The 16,732-nt window shown below is 42.0% G+C and overlaps 1 protein-coding gene and 1 long non-coding RNA gene across 3 annotated transcripts in view; one reads left to right on the forward strand and one right to left on the reverse strand.

The window, feature by feature from the left end:
* The window catches only part of CCR3 (C-C motif chemokine receptor 3), a 36,264-nt gene extending 28,104 nt beyond the window's left edge, over positions 1 to 8,160 (forward strand). Inside the window, exon 3 of one of the 2 annotated variants that reach the window (XR_012129540.1) lies at positions 6,468 to 8,160. The gene's annotated coding sequence lies outside the window, so the exon portion shown is untranslated. The other variant, XR_001854040.3, reaches the window with a different exon arrangement.
* Positions 2,717 to 15,694, reverse strand: LOC140848514 (uncharacterized). Its single transcript, XR_012129541.1, has 3 exons — positions 15,621 to 15,694; positions 15,382 to 15,523; positions 2,717 to 2,988 (listed from the first exon to the last, which is right to left on the reverse strand). It is a non-coding gene; the product is annotated as an uncharacterized lncRNA (long non-coding RNA).
* Between the last annotated feature and the right edge of the window lie 1,038 nt (positions 15,695 to 16,732).

Below are 16,732 nucleotides of genomic sequence, written 5' to 3' on the forward strand. Positions count from 1 at the left end.
TAAATAGGACAGGATTCTTCTTGGCTCAGCTTGAGGTCCCCACAAATGTGTCCCAACCCTTAGATGGTCCTTGACTTGCTAACACCAGCCTGGGTTACAAGTGCAGTGAGAAGTGTGAACTTTAGGGGGCCCTCACGGAACACCAGAGCCGCAGCTAGCCCTGGCAGTCATTCTGTCCTCAGAGAAGACACACCCCTATGCCAGAGGAGTGGTGAGGTTTTCATGATACTACAGGGCAAAACTCAGGAATGATGTTGTTCAACTATGTCACAAAAGTCTAGGGGATGCCATTTATATTCCTAGGAATTGTTCTGTGCAGTGGCCAGGAAGAAGCAGCAGAAGAAAGGAAACACAGTTCTGCTTTCCGTTATCTGGCCTGATGTGTAGTTCCCTGATGTAAGATTTTGGTAAACTGGTCATAGTTAAAAGCCCATGAAAACCCACCACATTTTCCTATACCAAAACTCGAATCTTATTCCAGAGGTCTAAACCAAGCCCAAAGCAAGGGTATGCCGAAAACATGTGTGAATAAAAAAGAACAAAGAGAAGCAAGATAGCATATGTACCTACAAGGCACAGTCTGATTCAATATACTGCTGTCCGGATGGTGGAAACAGATTAGACTCTCTAGTGTGTGTGGAAACCTGTGGACACACAAAGGCTCCAACTGCTAGTATCTGAAATCTGACAATCAGAACAGCAGCTTCCCTGACCTGGGCCAAGTAAGACCGGACAGAGGCAGCCTTTTTGCTCATCATAGGTTGTTCAGTCAAGATGCTGTTCATCTGTCAACCTCCAGCTGGTCACATTTACTGAACATCTGCAATTGTCCTAGTCTTTATGGGGGGTGGGGAGGGCTGGTAAAGTGAATGATAAAACAGAAATATGGCTGCTGGCCACAAGGAGATAGTTTACCTAGTTAAGGAGTGCACAGGATATTCAACTGGCCCTGCCCCGATGCACCCTCCTCCCTCCTCCTGCCGGCTCTGTGCCTGGGAGCTGCGCTGGATAGACCACACCAGTGTTCTCCCTAGCTCCCGGGGTTGAGCCCATGGGTAAGCACCTGCACAAGGTTGGAATAGGGGAGAAGAGTAACGTCGGAGCACTTTCTCCCCACCAGTTCCCTGCAGCAGCAGGGGGGGCTGGCTGTCCCCACGGAGAGCAGGCCCCACCTCCCAGCTCTGGGCCCCTGCACAATTTTTTCCACCCCTCACCCCTTCAAGGCTGGTAGCAAACCCTGCCATGTTCATCCCAAGGACTGCGGTCTTCCTTTACTCCGCTGTCACCTTTATAAATCGTCCCTTACCAGCTCTTCTCAAAGTGCCCAGTTTGTGTGTCAACTGTTTCCTATCAGAATCTTGAGTGACATGAGGTGACAATATATAGCACAGGAAAAGCAGCTGGCAATAAAAGGAAAAGTAAGGTAAGTGTCAAGTAAGCATTCAGTAAAGAGGTGGGGTAGAGTGGGGTAGACAGGACACTGCCGAGGAGGGCAGTGGGAAGGGGCGAGAACTAGCAGAGTCGAGAATGAACAGAGAATGTTCAGAGAACAGATATTAATAGGCAGTGTGGAACGAGGAAATCGGGCAGAGCAGGAGGGAGAGGTCTGGAAGCAAGGGCACTTGGATGTGTGGACTAACGGCCTTAAATGTCATGGGTTTGGATGTACCTTGTCAACAACAGGGAGTGACGCTGCTCTAGACACAAACTGGGGGGTTCGCTTGGCTTGTGACAAGTCCTGTGGTGACTATCACCAGGCCCCTGCACATCCCCCTTACCTGTTTGATCTAAGGGTGATTGACCCTAGCCTGACCTAGCTAGGCCAATCGGAATTTCAGAACTCAAATGAAGCACACAGAGGTAGGTGGAACTGATGGATCCCATGGGTGAGAAAGAGGCTCCCTGACCTCCTCCTGTAGTCCGGTGGTCTCTCCTGCTTACCTTCTGTGAGCTGTCCAAACCATGCTTATATGGTTACTTTTAGTGAAGTTGGGGTTGTTTAAAAATAAAGACAATTAACTTGTGCAGAAATGAATGCTAGAGAGTAGGTGGCACACATCAGACTTCCAAGGAAGAGACTCTCACCCATGTCCCGGAACTGGAAAATGTCATCCCATGTGTGGGAGTCTGAGACCATCTGCCCACTGAGGACAGAGTCTGGCCAGGGCTGGGCCGTGGGCAGTAGGAAGATGTTGCTATTCACTAATCTAAAGCGAATGAGGACTGACACAGCAGAGGGTAGGATGGCTGCTTCAGAAGGCACTGAGCAACTAACAGCAAGAAAAACACCACCCAAATACTGACATTTTTATCTTCAAATTAGAGTAAAACTTTTAGCCTTTATGTAACTAACCATAGTGAAAAAAAAAATGTGTTTCTTGATACTGCCAGGTGAAACTGGCTGGAAACCAATTCAGAGACTAAACTGGCAGTGTCTTGATTATAATGAGTTAAATTCCCACACTTCCTGAAAGCAAGTGTGAATCTTAGAGTATTAGCTGAGAAAGAGGACCGGTGGGAGTGAGGCTACAAGAAGGGTGCAGAGGACCAGGGACCCCAGTCCTTCCTGGCCCTCTGGCATAGTGTCATCTACAGCTTTTCCCAAGGAAGCTAGTTCACCTCAGCATGATAAAGTTACAGTTACCCCATGTCCCACTCTTCATGGTTGTTCTCCTAAGAAATAGGATTTTAATTCAACATGGCCCAGAAGATAAAATGCAGAATCAAAGTAGGGGGGAAAAGTCCATAATAAATTACAGAAATTGCTTAATTGATATTATCAAGATCTAGTTTTGGATTTTGAGAGTGCTTAAAAGTGGGCAGAACAGAATTTTGGATTGGGCTGATTTATGGATACTTGCACTAACCAGAAATACTGAATCCAATAGCTGAGGTCTTGGGGGGTTGCTGTGTGGACTCATACAGGCTTGTACCAAATGCTGGTCCATGCTAGGTGAGTGTCAAAGGCCAGGGATGCCTTGGTACAACCTAGAGGAAGATAGAACACAACATTACCTCTGTTGTATGGGTTCTGACCAATCTATCTTGCTCTTTGTCTCTCTAGAGCAGAAAAGACCATTCTCTCTTTTATCATTAAGACAAGATTGGAGTGGGAAGGTCATCTAGAATGGTGGTAGGAGGGATATAATTGAAGTACAATCCTTGACCTTAGTGAGGTAGGGAATATATTAAGTGTGGATGTTTGCCTGCCAGAAACAGCCCAAGTATGGCCGTTATAAAAGCCAACAGAAAAAGGAGGCCGATCAGCTCTCAAAGAGTGACCTTGCATTTCAGAAACCTCTGCTGTGTTCATTCATCACAGGAATCCCATGAATTAAATCATATCTTACTCAAGAAAATTTCAGGTCTTACAAAAAAGAGACCTATGTTGAGTTGGTTTAGTAGAGAATGAGGCCTCTCCAAATTCTCAGAAATGAGTCATTTCAGAAAACCAGGACCTCTTGAATAATAAGGAAACTACACATCTTTGAGGAAGATTTTTACCATATTGCCTCTCATGAGGACTTTTGCCTAGCCCTTTCCCTTGTGTCAAATACTGCTAACCCCCTTTCTCATTCCCGCCTTTAAAAACTCTGCACCCAGGCAACAATAACACACACACACACACGCACGCACGCACGCACGCACGCAAGCACGCAAGCACGCACACATGCACACGCCCCAAGCAGGAGACTGGAGGATTCTTCTTTGTAGCAACAAATGACCCCAGAGAAAAATACATACAGGTACTGATGTTTAGTGGGTCCAGCTCACTGTCTGATCCCCCGTGGTAAAGCCCACCGGTGGAAAGCCCTGCCCACTCAGTGCTTCCAGTCAGCTTTAGTGTTTCACTCCTCAAAGTAAATAGGATGGCAAGGATTGCCAGGGAAAAGAGAGAAATGAGAGGTCAGTCATGGGGAAGGAGAGGCCAGCATGGAGAATGGTGTCCAAAATTTGACCAAAGGAGTTCGAGAACAGAAAAAAAAAATGTTGTAAAGGCTATTATCACAATGTAGTAGTAGTGATTCAGAAGAAGTTTCCAGAACAGGACAGAGGCTTCTAGAATGAAGGAGGCAGCAAGTGCCCGGTGCAATAAATGGACACAGAACCTTTTCCAAAGCACACCCTCATGAACTTTCAGAACAGCAGGGATAGATAAGTATATAGAGAGCTTTCAAGGTGAAATAAAAGGGCAAAAGAAAGAACAGAAATGGACCTGGCATCAGACTTTCAACACTAACTGGTAACAGACAGAGGGGCCACAGCTGCACAGTTTTGAGAAAACTTTCCACTCAACCTGGAAATCTGTATGGAGCCAACGTATCTATCAAGTATGAAGGTAGAACAGGGATAGTTGTAGACATGTGAGGACTTTAAAATTTACGTCCATTTTATCCTTTTTCAAGAGTCAAAATATATACTTCAGCAAAATGAGGGAGTAAGTAAGAAAGAGGAGATCCAGGCTCCTAGAAACGGGGTTCAGCACAGGAGTACTGCAAAGAGGATTCGAGGACCCCAAGAACAGCCAATCCAGACTGGTTTGGAGAAAGAACATAGAATTTGTGGGTTTTGAGCATTTTGAAAAACTATTGCTGGGCAATAACTGACAGATCAAATTGGAGAGTTTTGAAAAATTGGTGATAGGTATCAAAAAGCTAAGCAGATGGGTGGGGTTGGGGGGCAGGGACGAAGCCACCACCACCTCCAGGAACAAAACACACTGGCTCCACAGCAAGTCATATTACTGTGGTCATAATAATAGGAACACTAATCAGTGATTCGACCAGAAACTGGAAAATAGCCATACTGAGAAGACGTAGGGAGGTGGGAAGGAAGTGTGAGTGAGCTGAACTCCCACCTGCGAGAACAGGAAACCAATAAATAATGCCTTAAATTGATATGCCATGTGGTAGCAATGTAAGCATATTACTTACCAATGTGGAGGTGATATGCTGATATCACCCGGGAGAAATGACTGATAGAAATGAAAGTGATTGGAGGAGTGCCAAGGGTCAGAAGAGGTGAATCGGGAGATGCTATTTCTATTCCTTAACTATGTACTGTTATAATTGTCATAAAAAGTAACTTTTTAAAATTTGATATTATTAATTGAGGAAATGAGAGCAAAAAGAAAATAAGGATAGGGGAGTAACATTAAATCCTAATCGGAATTCCTTATTGCATACTCTAAGGCCCTGGTGATTAAAAGAGAGAAACACAAACTTGATCATGAGCTTCTTAGTAACCCAAATCACAAACACTGTCCCCTACAGTCACTAAAATACTATCAGATTATTAGAACATTAAATTAGAGGGCAACTAAAATACACATTTTAGGTAAATACTGAATGGTCCACTGCTAGCTAAAATTGAATACCTGGCCACATCTAAGGCCCAAACTGATGGTCCCCGTAATAGAAAGACTGCTGGGATTTAAGAACAACCTGAAATCTCGTTTAACCATGCAATCATTACTGCAAGTGTAATGTTAAAGGTGAATGCTCTTTAAAGTTTGACATCATGGCGCAGAGACCATCACTTCTCTGCTCTGCCAGCATTTGGTGGCTCCTGTGGTTACTAGGTGGCACATTTAAGATATTATAGTTCCTCACTTCCAACTGAGATTGGTGAAGGAGCAAGGTTTTTTGTATCCTGTGCCAGTACGGTGAAGTGTTCACAGTGATGTTGTCACTGAGTTACTAAGCTTTCCTTTCTTTATCTCTCACAGTAATCAACTAAGGTGACAGTTTACCTCCTTCTCAACTGCTGGAATTAAAGATAGCATCACTGGTATCGAAACAATTGCATTGTTGTTTGTGCTCTGCCTGAGGAAGGTGCCTTCTGAGTAGTATTCTCAGAAGCTCACTCTTTGACACCTCCTAGGAACCACTTCCAGTCCTCTTGGCCTTCACTGCTGGGGGCTCCCATCAGCCTCACGTAGGTGCAGACTGACGGCGCCTCATTGGGGCCAAGCCATGACTCTCACCATCCATCCTGGGACTCCTCTGTTGACACTCAGGGCCCACACACATGCAAGCTGGAAGAACAGGCAACTTGATGTTCAGGGAGGCAAAGCTTTGACCAATGGGAGACAGGAGCTGGTGGAGAAATGTGTCTGCCTCCATCCCCCAGGCAGACAATCCTGAAAGGCGTCTCTTATCTTCCAGCACTCGTGGTGGCCACAGTGTCCTTGTACTGGCCTTGCTCCCTCCCTGCCTTACTGCCTGAGATCACACATCCTGATGAAGTTCTGGGACATAAGCCTTGATCTTGGGCTCTGCCTTCTGGGGAACCCAAGTGAATAGGATTATGGTCATTACCTTCACTTTCATTTTTAAATTTCTAAAAATTTTTCTATGCACTGGGGGTTCCATACAAGCACCTGAGAAAAGTTTGTTCTTAAACCTTGAATATAATAATGTGTTGTGGAGCAATGTAACTGGCATTAAATATTTTTCCATCTGCAGTTCAGCTTTCATTGCACACACACCCCTGGAGAGGAAGGATGGCAGGATCTTTACAGCAGTGCCAAGTCAGAAATACTTACGCTTTCAAGGTGACTTCTCCAGTGGATTCCAGCAAATCAGCTCTTTTTCCACAAGCAGCTATTGGTTGTTAGCAAGTTCTACTATGCCAGTACTGTTATCTGTCAAGTGTATCATTACACTGTCTTTTGATCAAACAGCATTTCTAACCCATCATGGATGCTATGCCATTTGTGTAAGCACTTTGGATAAGTGTATTTCAAAGCAATATCAATATCTTGTACATATCCTGACATGTGGTAATTTTCCTTATACTAAAAACTAAATAATATAAGAGACCTTCTACCTTTTTGCTTAGGACCAGCAATTCTGCTACATTATGCTGTACTGTCGGTACTTTCTGAAAACACAACTGAAAGGTGTGAACAAAACATTGTGTGCTTGTAATCCCTAAATCACTCATGGTTTCACCATGTGTTTTCCATTATCAAAGACAATTACAGAACATTTTACTTTATGGATTTTCCACACAGTAAATATTTTTTTTCTTCAGACCCACTATATTGTGATGTATTTGAGAGCCAGAAATCTCTTGGCAAGCAAATAAAGCAAAAGAATAATAGAATTTAGTGTGATTCTATTGTGCTCTCAAACTTAAAAGGAAAAAAAAGATATTTGGTGGTCTCTGCATGTCCGGTGGTGGGTACATCAGACACAAGACCAGCACATTTAGTACTGTCAGTAACCTTTTGTGCATGACAGAAAAACAGATGTTTTCTAGAAGCACCTTCGTACGTAGAACTCAGTGTGGACAAATCTCAAAATTCTTCAACTTTCAAAAATGGTTGGCAACCTCTAGCAGTTTTAGCCTCTATGTTTTCAATTGCCTTTTGAGAACAAAGATTGTGTCTTTATAAAACATTCTTGTGAAGTGGCTTGTTTAAATGTTTGATGAGTGAGATAAAATATGTTTTGGGTTTCTCCTTTCCTAAGATTTTCTTCTCTTCTCTATACCTTATATTCTTTTTTGTGTCTGGGTCAAAGAAATTTATCATAGACATTTTTGTACATTCTTCTGGAATCTCTTTGGGAAATTTTGAAGTAAATATCTTGACATTCTGCTTTTAATTTATCCTCACAGCATGAGAACTCTCAAATAGGAAATCTGGAAAGATTACTGGCTGAAATTCAATGAACTAAACTGAACTTTAATTATAGTTCTTAAAGGTTACTTTGTTTCATTTCATGAATAATTCTGTCAAATCAAACCACAAGAATCCAAATTATGTAATTGAATCTGCATTATCTCTACTCTTTCTGTGCTTTTTAATGTTATTTATATGTTTATAAACATCTCTCAGCCCAAAGCTGACACAATGTGCTTCCTACAGTATCCAGATAACATACCTTCCCTTATTACTTGTTTTAACTCCATTCTATTTTTTCCTATTTATTTAACCACTTGAAACATCTTAATTTTGTGTATAAAATTGACAGCTTATAGTATCATTAGATTTTGCAGCATTTTACCCTTGCAATATTCAGTGTACATTTATATAGGTAGATTTTCAACAAGTGAAGCACCTAAAATTTTTCACTCGGTTACATCTAAATGCTTACTTTCATTTGGAACTGAATATTCAATTATTCACAATAAATTTGTGCTTATGTTGCATGCATTTATATGATGGAGCTCTACATGATCACATGACCTTTGATCATACATAAATTCAGAAATCCCCAAAATAACACTGATGCAGCTACCTTGCTTTTTGTCCTTCCAATGACTAAGGTCAGAGCTGAAGCCAAAATTAGATTCTTTCACATTTTTTTTTTACCCAGCTCATTATCCCAACCACACCTTTGCATGGCATTGAATTCTTACGTAAATTATATCTATATCAGGTACTTGTCAAAAATCAATGTGCTATTTTGTCTCTTGTGACTCATAAGGAGTTAAAATAGAAAAAAAAAGAGAGCAACATCTGTGTACTTATTTCAAGAACTAAAGATATTTCAGGAAGTCTTATAAGAAGCCTAAAAATGTGTTGGTATAATGCTTTTCTTACTTTGCCTGAAAAAACAATATATTTTTTTATAACTGATGTAAACATTTAGCTAAATTAACAGTTGAGACAGCCTCTTGAAGGCCCAAATGATTTAGCCTCTGAACCAGAGCTGGAATGCACAGGTCCAGGAACCACAAGATAGAGATGAGGGGAGAGGCAAGAGACGGTCATATGTCTCATGTTCTTACCTAATGATCTGCTCGTAAATGTGACTTCCTGTCCTCACACCTTTAGACTCCACTGGTCTCGAGGTTTTAGTGCCCAAGCAACCCAAAAAAAGTTCTTCTTACTTGGAAACTGAGAGTGCCACCTGACCCTGTTGTCATTTCCTTACTCAATTAGAGAAATGGCCAAATATATATATATATATATATATATATATATATATATATATATATACACACACATATATACATATACATATATGTGTGTGTGTGTGTGTGTGTGTGTGTGTGTATTCTGGAAGAGTATATATCATATGTGTGAAATCTAGGGGAACATTTTAAGCAATGTCCTTGCATTATAATACACCTAAGTAGAAGTTAACAAACTACTGCATTTCTCTAGAGCCAGGTCTATGGATGTCTCCTTAGATGGCTGGGCCACTCCAAAGGACTTCACCCACAGAGGTGGTGGACAAAGGGGAACATGAAGTAGTAGTGGAGGAGGGGTTTTAAATAACAGTTGCAAAACTAATATTTTTTCTGCCTGTACTTTTCTCCCAGCTTTACTTCTCCATTATTGTGTATCAGTTATGTCAGTCATGGTTAAATTTAACATTTGGTTCATAGACTGTAGACTATCAATAGGCTCACAGTGAAACTCCAGTAGAAGTCAACATCACTGGGAGAGCCCCAACTAAAATGAGAGTGAACTCAAGAACTCATTTCGATGTGCAGCAGTTGGTGATGACTTTGGGTTACTCTCCCACCACCCCCATGGAGGGGCTGAGTGCTTCAGCAGTTGGCCTGTTGTCCAGGGTCACCTTTGGATAATTATGAAGAAAGGTCAAGTGTGTGTTTGCATGAAGCCGAGGGATGGACTATGGTAAATGCCCCGAGTGGTGTCCATCAGCTGACAGAAATTCCCACAGTGCCATGTGCGTGCCACCCACTGTGCTCCCTGGCTGTAGAGATGACCCATGCTATACGATCAGATTTGAACATTCCAAATCAAATAACTTTTAACCTTTGAATGAAACCATTCTGGGACCAAAGATGGGTAGAACTGAGTTATCTCAAGGTAAAGCCCTAGAGAATATGCCCATGACCCCCTGCTGCTGAGACACCCAGAGTTTCCACAGCTCCTGTTCTTCCTGACACCAGGCTACCCAGCTCTGCCTTCCATTCCCTCCCTATGCATCTTTCCAACTAATCCAGCAGGAGCTAAACCATCAGTTTCAGTAGCTTTCTGAAGAAACTTAACTGATGTGGGCACAAAGGGTTACTTTAGGAAGTTTGATCTGGTAGCAAGGAACACTGGATTGGGCTGGAGACAGAGAAGATCCATAGAACAGAATCTTAGAATAGTGATGAACAAATCTGACATAGGTAATAAAGACTTGGTCAAGTATGCTGCTCAGACAAGAGTGTTCTCCAATCTTAAAAATACAAAAGAACAAGTGCTGAATGGTGTGTGTGTGTGTGTGTGTGTGTGTGTGTGTGTGTGTGTATGTGAGAGAGAGATGTGTTCCATAGCTGCATTAAAAATGACCCCAAAACTTAGTGGATTAAGACAACAAAGTCTGTATTATATCTCCTGTTCCAAAGGGTCAGGAATTTGGTGACCAACTGGGGTTACTTGGTGGTACTCAGCTGGTGGTTTGGCTGGTCAGAGCACTCAAGACAGCTTCACTCGCCGTTGGCCCCTAGCAGGGATGGCTGAGGCTAGGTCCAACTGGGCTTCTTTCTCTCTCAAGAAGGTGTCAGGGCTCATGGCATCTCTAGCAGGGTAGCTGGACTTCTTACATCACTGCCAATGACTCTGAGAGCAAATGCTCCAAGAGATTAATTTCCAGTCTTTTAAGGCCTAAGCCTGGAAACTAGCATAGTACTACCTGTGCCATAGTCTACTGACCAAAGCAGGAACAGAGCCCACTCAGACTCAAGGGAGGGGACATAGACCTCAGCTCTCCATGGGAGAAATGTACAAGAATCTCTAACTACCCTCAAACTGCCACAGTGCATGTGTGTGTGTAAAGACTAAATACTGACTTTCCCTATGGCAAGAATATCTAAGCAGCATAGTCCTTAAAATTATTATTGTAATCAAATAGTTGGTGAGAGGAAGCTTGTCTTTGTAGAAGTAGTCCAAGTAATAAATCAAGAAGAAACAGCACAATGATAATATCACCACTTTGTTACTCCTGAGTTAATAAACCCAGGCAACAATCATCAGAGGCTACTAACGTCACAAGTGGGACAACCTCCTCCTAAAAGGAAGATCCTCCTTTTACAGAGGAAAGAAATATTTTAAATGTTAATAATAATCACTGCTTGGTTTTACTTTCCACTTAATGCTTTTCCTTTTTTGATGATTTCCAGATTATAAAAATAATACACATACATTTTACAAGTGAAATAATAATATATACAGATGTCTAAAGGCAAAGGTAATCATTCTCCCTTGCCCCCTTCCCCTGGCGCTTACCAAGGGAAATACAAGCATGTTCACACATAGTTTTCTTTCTTTGCTTTCACTGTTGTATCATCATATGATACTTATTTCCCTTCAGCTTGCTGATTTTTCACTTTATAGCCAATTATGGACATCCCTTCATTCAATAGATGTGTAACTCTCCATCTTTTTTCCTAGTTTCTTTATGCAAAAACACACATTTGCATTTTTATAAGTTTTTAATTTATGGGATCATATCACACATGCACATGTGAGGCTACCTTTTTCTTTTTAGTACAGTTTCTTCTTTCTCCTTTTTTTCCCCATCTCTCCACCCTCTGTCTTGCCTCGTACATCTGATTCCCTCAGCCTCCCTCGCAGATGAACCTGTGTTCTCTGTCTGAATGCACCATATCCCTACACAGAGTGCTTTGGTTTGGTTTTGTCATTGTTCACAACACATATAATACAGTCCTTTTCATCTGACTTTTTCATCCAGTAATACCTTGTGGAAATCCCACCAAATCAGCTGACTTAGCTCTAATTCCTTCTTTCTAATCACGTAACAATATTATAAAGTGTGGATGGGCCATAGTTTATTGACCCTTCCTAGTATTTAGACTTAATCACTTCCCAAGATTTCTATTTTTCTACTTAAATATCTTTACATGCCAGTCACTGGTACTTTTATTTACATGGCATCAATTACCAGGAGTGGGATTGATGGGGCACAGATGTCTTTTAAATTTGAAAGATCCTGCCAGATTATTTTCTGGAACAATTATTAGAGTAACTTATTTTTCCACAGTGTTTGAGGGAAATGCTCACTTCTTCCTACCCTTCACCAGCTTGTTATACGAAGAATCTCCACTCTTGCAGATGTGGTTATTGTGATGAGAATAAAGTGATATTTTGCTTTTATGTAATTTGTGTGTCTGCACGTGTTTGTATATTTTTTAGCCATTTGAATTTGCTCTTCTGTGAACTGCCCACTCATTAAGGATAAGAAAGGAGACATACTCATAACCATGGAAGGAAAGATGAATGAACAATTATAGATGAATTCTCATACCCCTGAGAATCTTGAGGAAATGGGAGATCTCTAGTAAATTTTAAATTATCAAAATTCACCCAAGAAGTGGAATATGATAGACTAATTACCATTGAAAAATTAGAAAGGTAAAGTAATATCTACTTTTTAAAAAGGCACTATAACCAGATGTTTTCACAACTAAGTTCTACCTATCCTTTAAAGAAAAGATAATTTTCATGATATTTAAATAATTGAAGCTTATAAAAAAGATGGAAAACTTTCCATTAAATTTTGTAAAGCCAGCCTATTTTAAAGGTAGAATGCAATTATATAACAATCTCACCTATAAATTTCTAAGTAAAAGTCAAAACAGTGAATGAAGTCCAGTAGTGCATCAAAAGAATTAATATACTATGATCAAGCAATGTTAGCTAAACATGAAGAGCAGTCCAATGAGGAGGTCTATTCTATTAATGATCTAACAAATTAAGGGACACAAACCAAATGATTGCATTAAAAGGTACTTAAAAACTTACTTGATAAAAAGTTAATTCCAAAATAGGGGAAATCATGGAACTAGTTCTAATGAAATATGTTACCAAAAATATGAAAAAATATCACCTTAAATGGTAAAATATTAAAACTAATACAATTTAGTTCAGGAACTTTATATAGATGCCTGCCACCACCATTATAATTTAAATATTATCTTAGATGGTCTAACAAATATAATGAGTACAGCAAGAAAAAGTAATTGGTAAAATTCTGCATGTTTATATACCTAGAAAACCCAAGAGAAAAACATTTCTGGAATACATAAAAATCAATAGCTTTTTTTATACCAGCAAGAGTAACACAGGAATCCAGAAGCTGTTAAAGAAAAGATAAACATATTTGATTACATAAATGTTTCAAATTTCTGTAGAACAAAATGGACCACAGCAAACTCAATATAAAAATAGTAGTTTGGGGAAGAGAATACTTGCAAAAAAGATTATCAACAAAGTATTGATATTTGCCATATAACCTCCATAACCCGTGAATCGTACACATTTGCAAGAAAAGACAAACAGCCCACATAGAAACCAGTGTTGAAAGTCACACCTTGATGAGATAAGAAACTAGACCTTATACCGCAGATTGTAGGTTTCCCCTCAAAATGGTTGCTTCTAGCAAAGCAAACTGTCCTAGATCAACAATCAGATTGCAACTCTGTTTTCAGAGCATTTAAAAAATAAGAATATAAACCCTTCAAACCAACACCACCTAAAATAGTATACCCTCAAATTCTAGTTTAATATTTGTACAAGCTGTCTTTGTCATGGAGAAGAGAGACCCTGGCACCCTTGAAGTCTCCGAACAGATTCTGTCTCAACAGTACCTCCTGTGAATTCTCGTTCATCTGTGTGAACCCTGAAATCCTACCTGTCTGCAGAGGATGTTCTCCCCTCACCCTGAATGTCCTCAGCCTTCTCTGTACTCCCAGTCTGCAGTATGGCCCCACAGGACAGATCATGTGGATTCGGGTTATAGACTTAGGTGGTATCTGTACTTTTACCAGAAGGCCCCACACACTGGGCTGTTTGGATGGAATCAGGAAGTCAGGACGCCCCATTGGACACTGTGTAGGATGCACCACATGACCTTCCTTCAGGTGCAGTATGGCAGCCCCTCCACTTCCCCTACCCCTGGTCTAGGACAGTCCCCTTCCTCCCATTAGGGGTTGATCCACATGTGTCAATTAGGGCAATACGAACATTGCGAGTGGCCTGGGGTAAGGAGAAGAGCAATGAAATGCCAGGAGTTCACCAGTGTCTGAGCTGCACCTTGGCCCCAGCCCATGTGCAGGATATGTGTGGCACGTCAATCCTCTTCCCCCTGGGGGCTGTGTGGACCTCCGCAGAAGCCCGCAGGAGTGACTGCTGGAACAACCAGGAAGGGGTAATGAGGTGTGGATGGGGGAGGGATATCAGTCTCTGCCCCAGAGAGAAGGTTGGTATGACAAAGCAAGGTGAAGAGTCTCTCAGGAAAACCGATAAGGTGACTGTGACACATCCCAGAAGTGAGTGGGCTTGGGGGCCAGCAGGTGACAGGGAGATGTAGACTTTCAAAAAGCAGAGGGAGAGATGAATCATACAGATAACTCAAAACCTGCAAAAAGGAAATTAAGTACTTAAAACCAAAGGTTGCTAGTTTCAAACCTGCTGTAGAAGCTAAGTCAGAAGAACAAAAAGACAGGTGAGGAGAGGGGGTTTCAACATAGGAATCAAAGCTGAGGCAGCCTGGGGCTAAGAGAGGGCCAAACACATCGTCTTCTCTCTTACTGCCGATGAGCCCAGCTCCAGTCCATGCAACTCCGAAGAATCAGGTTGGTTTTGTGATTTTCTGACAGCCCTCACGGTGCCTACCGAAGATTTAGAAAGCAGTGTCCACACATGCAGTATGCAGCTAAGCATTATGGGAAGTACAGGGGAAATGTAAGACCTACTCCCCACGTGAAGCAATTGGAAGGCAATAAACAACAGTGCAACTGGCTGTATGTAGGGTCTCGTTAGTCAGCATTAGGTCAGTGGACCAGCAACATCAGATCATTTGGGAGCTTATCAGAAAGGCTCAATATCAAGCCTCAGCCCAGACCCACTGAATCAGAATTTGCGTTTTTAGCAAGATCCCCAGATGATGGGTAGGCATGTTCAAGTTTGAGAAACACTGGTATAGGCACTAAAGCAGAATGGGGAGACTGCCTGGAGGTAGGGTTGCTATTGAAAGCTTCGTGGAAAAGCTGGGTCTTGGGCAAACCTTGGACATGGATGCTGAGTGGACCTGTAAGTGCAGGGATGGAAGAGCTAGGGGTAATCTTCAAGGCAACTTGATATGCTTCCCACAGATGAGCTCAGGAGGACACATCTGTCCGCCCGCCTGCTCCACAGCCAGCTTCCCTAGACTTCTTAACCCAGGATACGGTTCTGATTATCAAGTGTGAGGCAATAATGGAGTGGCATCTTCTAGCAGAGATAAACAGCAGGACATCAGGCTTCCAGGCCTGCCTAATCATAAGAATCCCCTGGAACTTGTTAAATGCATATTCCCAGGCTCCCTTTTGAAAATTCAGATTCAGAGGGGTTTGAAGTACAACTAGATATCTGAATTTTTATCAAGAGCCCCAGGGGTTTCATACCTTCAGGTAGCACTGTTCAAGCTCTTCTTTTCCTTGGACAGCACTGGTCATTGAACATCCCAGCAGTGTCCCAGCCTGGTTCTGATGCTTGTCAGACTTCTCTTTTACCCAAGAGCCATATGACTTCCACCCCATCCTCATGCTGCAAAGATGGAAAAAGAGCCCATCACAAGCCCGTTAGTGAGTGAAAGTGACATTGGGAGGAGGCTTCTTGGTTCTATAGAAGCTATACAACTGACCCACTCAAGGAATCTGGCCTGGCTGCTAACATCAAGGCTTCAGATCACCCTTCCTTGCTGGCTGCACTCTGGAAGTGGGCCCGTGGTTTCTGCAGAGGCCCCAGTAATGACCTCACCACACGAGGCCTTTCTTTCCCTTACTCATGTGACCTTCCTGTTGGAGAAAATACTTATTTAGTTTCGAGTAATACATTTCCTCTCCATTAAGGAGTCCACGACTTGCTTTTAGGAAACTCATAAAAGGGAAATTTCAACTCCTGCAATCTGGAAAGAAAGGAATATACCAGGGATGGTCCTAATCCTTTAGCAAGAGACTGTTTTCTGGGAGGCTGCTCTTTGCATATTTAATGAATGTCTAGTGTGAGGCAGATGCTGTCCTCCACTCCCCACCTCCCCAACTCAGAGCACCTCTTCCCGAAATGTGCATGTAGTCACTGGCCTATGTGAAGGAGCTTTGCATTTTATAATGGCTCTTTGTGTCTGTTGTATCATCTCTATATACACTGCTGTGCCACCTCCCTGGACTTTTTTAAGGACATTGATTGCATTTCCCCTGTAATTGCCTTCGTGTGCTCCATGATACACTAGTTAACAGCTGCTACACAAGAACAAGAGCAAAGGGAAGAAGTCAAAAATACTCTCTGTGCTATAGTCGCTCTCAAAGCTAGTTAGTTTGCTGTGAGGTTTGCAGAGCCTATGACACCTCCAGGTGGGATTCTGCAAGAAGGAGGTCTGATGATGAGGCTTTCCAAACTTACGCAGTGATGTTTTTCAAGATGGTCTCATGTAAAATGCTTCAGAACAAGCTTTACCACACCCATGTCTTCTCAAAGAAGACCCATGGGAAACATTTCTCTCCTCAAATCCATTACCAAAAATGGTCATGTATCCACGATCTTGTGATTCCTAAGAATCCAAAACTAGATGTGTTTTGCTCCTTTTATTGGCTGTTGGGCTGAGAGCCAGTTGTTGGAGGGCTTCCGGCAAGTGTACTGAACCTTGGACCACACCCTCTGTGGCCTGACTCACTGGCATCTGCTTATTTTCCTCCATTTCCTCATCAATTAACCTGAGATGTTTTCTTTGGCATATCTACATTTGTAAGTCACATG

This window comes from Manis javanica, chromosome 3 (assembly GCF_040802235.1).
Source record: "Manis javanica isolate MJ-LG chromosome 3, MJ_LKY, whole genome shotgun sequence".
NCBI lineage: Eukaryota > Metazoa > Chordata > Mammalia > Pholidota > Manidae > Manis > Manis javanica.